Source organism: Gigantopelta aegis, unplaced genomic scaffold (assembly GCF_016097555.1).
Source record: "Gigantopelta aegis isolate Gae_Host unplaced genomic scaffold, Gae_host_genome ctg9068_pilon_pilon, whole genome shotgun sequence".
Classification (NCBI taxonomy): Eukaryota; Metazoa; Mollusca; class Gastropoda; order Neomphalida; family Peltospiridae; genus Gigantopelta; species Gigantopelta aegis.
This window is the reverse complement of record NW_024536895.1, coordinates 1114-6174: the sequence shown is the minus strand read 5'-3', so window position 1 is coordinate 6174 and position 5061 is coordinate 1114. Positions and strand designations below refer to the sequence as shown.

The following is a 5061-nucleotide window of genomic DNA, read 5'->3' as shown; positions in this document are numbered from 1 at the left end:
TCTCGAGGGGTTCCTCTAATGAAATACATAGTAATTTAATGGTTACAAGCATGCATACATGATTATCCCATCATTATGTGGACTGCAGTGATTAGAAAAGGAATACATTGACAGTCTGGACTATCACAAATATCGTCCAAAATAATGGGGGTTCCTATTATTTGATTTTAGTGTCCCTACCCTAGTTTCATTCAGGGGCATGGGCGTACATAGGGGGGGGGGGGGTTCGACCGAACCCCGAACCCCCCCCCCCCCCGAAATCGCTTTTTTATAATTTAATATATCTGACATTGATATCTGACATTATTATATTTACTGAACATAGAAATATATGCCCAATATCTCTGCAATCTATTTTGGAACCCCCCCCCCCCCCTTTTCAAAATCCTATGTATTGGAACCCCCCTTTTCAAAATCCTATGTACGCCCATGAAGGGATGTGTACAAATGATAAAATAATGACAAAGCTTCTGTAGCTCGCCGTGTCAGGTCCAACTAGAAATAGCGTCCCTACATATATCAGAAGTCGTCCTTGAAAGCCAAAACAACAAACAAACAAACAAACAAACAAAATAATAAAAATAGCAATGACAATAATGATAAAGAAATGTATAATATATATTTAAAAAAAAAAAAAAAAAAAAAAATGTCTACAGCACCCGGTGTTCCCAGGCGGTCACCCATCCAAGTACTAACCGGGCCCGACGTTGCTTAACTTCGGTGATCGGACGAGAACCGGTGCTTTCAACGTGGTATGGCCGTAGACAACAAATGATGAAAAATAGTGGTATACATATGTAATTTTCCGGAAGTCAATTATATGGCCGTAGCTTTCGATTTGTTTGATTTGTTTGATGGCTTTTTGGTGGGGTGTTTACGTGCAATTTTAGTGAATAGTAATAATCCACACATTATGTGTACCGCGTGGCGAAAAGGAGTTACCGAGTGCAATCTAGCAGTCAATTACGCTAGCAGCCGATTTCAGCAGACAAATGGCGACGTTCTAAACAACGGACTCATCCTTTCGATTGTTACGTGTATTTATTTCCCACACTTTTAAACTCGCTATTGCATCAGTTATTAGTATTCCTTAAGAATTTTACAGTTTTAAAAAGTTTCTTTATATCTAAAAAGAAGAAGAACAACAACAAATAAACGAGAAAGACTAATTTTCATAGAACTTTGTATTACTTCTAATATCTGTATAACTATACAACATACCGCTAATAGTTTTTATGAAGCATTTTTAAAATCGATTCGGGTGCCTTCGGCACTCATGATATAAATTTAGTTCCACCCAATATCTCAATGCCCCCCCCCCCCCCCCCCATTCAGCCCCGCAAATGTGGCTGGCTACGGGCCTGACTATCTCGACCAAATTTCCAAATAACTTTGTTAGATATCAAGAAGTCTGAAGACATAGTTCAAAAACATGTGCTGTGGTGTCATTAAACAAATATTCCTTTCTATAACTTTTTTTGGTCTGTTTTATCATCTTAGTTCAGTTAAAACCATTTCAAACAGAGAAGATAATCAAATAAATGAAGAAGCAGGTTTTAACTTCAAATATAATGAAAACAAAGGTAATGCATGCAAAATCTGATGGCGGCCATTTTGGATTATGACATCACGTGGCCAAAGTTAGGCATTGTACGGTTGATAACACAACAAAATTACAAAAGTAGACATCAATTTTCATATGCAACTTCTATTTCCATGCTTAAAAACCAGAATGCATATGGTCACTTTTGTCGTAAGTCGTAACGCTTATGACATTAGCATAACATTTTGGGACTAATATAGGAAGTCTATCTTAAAATGTTATTATTTTTGTCATCTCGAGGGGTTCCTCTAATGAAATACATAGTAATTTAATGGTTACAAGCATGCATACATGATTATCCCATCATTATGTGGACTGCAGTGATTAGAAAAGGAATACATTGACAGTCTGGACTATCACAAATATCGTCCAAAATAATGGGGGTTCCTATTATTTGATTTTAGTGTCCCTACCCTAGTTTCATTCAGGGGCATGGGCGTACATAGGGGGGGGGGGGGTTCGACCGAACCCCGAACCCCCCCCCCCCCCCCCCCCGAATCGCTTTTTTATAATTTAATATATCTGAAATTGATATCTGACATTATATATTTACTGAACATAGAAATATATGCCCAATATCTCTGCAATCTATTTTGGAACCCCCCCCCCCCTTTTCAAAATCCTATGTATTGGAACCCCCCTTTTCAAAATCCTATGTACGCCCATGAAGGGATGTGTACAAATGATAAAATAATGACAAAGCTTCTGTAGCTCGCCGTGTCAGGTCCAACTAGAAATAGCGTCCCTACATATATCAGAAGTCGTCCTTGAAAGCCAAAACAACAAACAAACAAACAAAAACAAAATTATAAAATAGCAATGACAATAATGATAAAGAAATGTAATATATATTTTTAAAAAAAAAAAAAAAAAAAAAAATGTCTACAGCACCCGGTGTTCCCAGGCGGTCCCCATCCAAGTACTAACCGGGCCCGACGTTGCTTAACTTCGGTGATCGGACGAGAACCGGTGCTTTCAACGTGGTATGGCCGTAGACAACAAATGATGAAAAATAGTGGTATACATATGTAATTTTCCGGAAGTCAATTATATGGCCGTAGCTTTCGATTTGTTTGATTTGTTTGATGGCTTTTTGGTGGGGTGTTTACGTGCAATTTTAGTGAATAGTAATAATCCACACATTATGTGTACCGCGTGGCGTAAAGGAGTTACCGAGTGCAATCTAGCAGTCAATTACGCTAGCAGCCGATTTCAGCAGACAAATGGCGACGTTCTAAACAACGGACTCATCCTTTCGATTGTTACGTGTATTTATTTCCCACACTTTTAAACTCGCTATTGCATCAGTTATTAGTATTCCTTAAGAATTTTACAGTTTTAAAAAGTTTCTTTATATCTAAAAAGAAGAAGAACAACAACAAATAAACGAGAAAGACTAATTTTCATAGAACTTTGTATTACTTCTAATATCTGTATAACTATACAACATACCGCTAATAGTTTTTATGAAGCATTTTTAAAATCGATTCGGGTGCCTTCGGCACTCATGATATAAATTTAGTTCCACCCAATATCTCAATGCCCCCCCCCCCCCCCCCCCCCCAGCCCCGCAAATGTGGCTGGCTACGGGCCTGACTATCTCGACCAAATTTCCAAATAACTTTGTTAGATATCAAGAAGTCTGAAGACATAGTTCAAAAACATGTGCTGTGGTGTCATTAAACAAATATTCCTTTCTATAACTTTTTTTGGTCTGTTTTATCATCTTAGTTCAGTTAAAACCATTTCAAACAGAGAAGATAATCAAATAAATGAAGAAGCAGGTTTTAACTTCAAATATAATGAAAACAAAGGTAATGCATGCAAAATCTGATGGCGGCCATTTTGGATTATGACATCACGTGGCCAAAGTTAGGCATTGTACGGTTGATAACACAACAAAATTACAAAAGTAGACATCAATTTTCATATGCAACTTCTATTTCCATGCTTAAAAACCAGAATGCATATGGTCACTTTTGTCGTAAGTCGTAACGCTTATGACATTAGCATAACATTTTGGGACTAATATAGGAAGTCTATCTTAAAATGTTATTATTTTTGTCATCTCGAGGGGTTCCTCTAATGAAATACATAGTAATTTAATGGTTACAAGCATGCATACATGATTATCCCATCATTATGTGGACTGCAGTGATTAGAAAAGGAATACATTGACAGTCTGGACTATCACAAATATCGTCCAAAATAATGGGGGTTCCTATTATTTGATTTTAGTGTCCCTACCCTAGTTTCATTCAGGGGCATGGGCGTACATAGGGGGGGGGGGGGGGGGGTGCTTCGACCGAACCCCGAACCCCCCCCCCCCCCCCCCCTTTTCAAATCGCTTTTTTATAATATTAATATATCTGACATTGATATCTGACATTATTATATTTACTGAACATAGAAATATATGCCCAATATCTCTGCAATCTATTTTGGAACCCCCCCCCCCCTTTTCAAAATCCTATGTATTGGAACCCCCCTTTTCAAAATCCTATGTACGCCCATGAAGAAGGGATGTGTACAAATGATAAAATAATGACAAAGCTTCTGTAGCTCGCCGTGTCATCCTTTCGATTGTTACGTGTATTTATTTCCCACACTTTTAAACTCGCTATTGCATCAGTTATTAGTATTCCTTAAGAATTTTACAGTTTTAAAAAGTTTCTTTATATCTAAAAAGAAGAAGAACAACAACAAATAAACGAGAAAGACTAATTTTCATAGAACTTTGTATTACTTCTAATATCTGTATAACTATACAACATACCGCTAATAGTTTTTATGAAGCATTTTTAAAATCGATTCGGGTGCCTTCGGCACTCATGATATAAATTTAGTTCCACCCAATATCTCAATGCCCCCCCCCCCCCCCCCCCCCCCCCCCCCCGCAAATGTGGCTGGCTACGGGCCTGACTATCTCGACCAAATTTCCAAATAACTTTGTTAGATATCAAGAAGTCTGAAGACATAGTTCAAAAACATGTGCTGTGGTGTCATTAAACAAATATTCCTTTCTATAACTTTTTTTGGTCTGTTTTATCATCTTAGTTCAGTTAAAACCATTTCAAACAGAGAAGATAATCAAATAAATGAAGAAGCAGGTTTTAACTTCAAATATAATGAAAACAAAGGTAATGCATGCAAAATCTGATGGCGGCCATTTTGGATTATGACATCACGTGGCCAAAGTTAGGCATTGTACGGTTGATAACACAACAAAATTACAAAAGTAGACATCAATTTTCATATGCAACTTCTATTTCCATGCTTAAAAACCAGAATGCATATGGTCACTTTTGTCGTAAGTCGTAACGCTTATGACATTAGCATAACATTTTGGGACTAATATAGGAAGTCTATCTTAAAATGTTATTATTTTTGTCATCTCGAGGGGTTCCTCTAATGAAATACATAGTAATTTAATGGTTACAAGCATGCATACATGATTA

General features: G+C 37.2%; 2 non-coding genes across 2 annotated transcripts; both read right to left on the bottom strand.

The window, feature by feature from the left end:
* Positions 1-647: 647 nt before the first annotated feature.
* On the bottom strand, positions 648-766 carry LOC121367106. Its single transcript, XR_005957317.1, has one exon. It is a non-coding gene; the product is annotated as a 5S ribosomal RNA (ribosomal RNA).
* A 1716-nt stretch (positions 767-2482) lies between these two features.
* LOC121367107 lies at positions 2483-2600 on the bottom strand. Its single transcript, XR_005957318.1, has one exon. It is a non-coding gene; the product is annotated as a 5S ribosomal RNA (ribosomal RNA).
* Positions 2601-5061: the final 2461 nt, after the last annotated feature.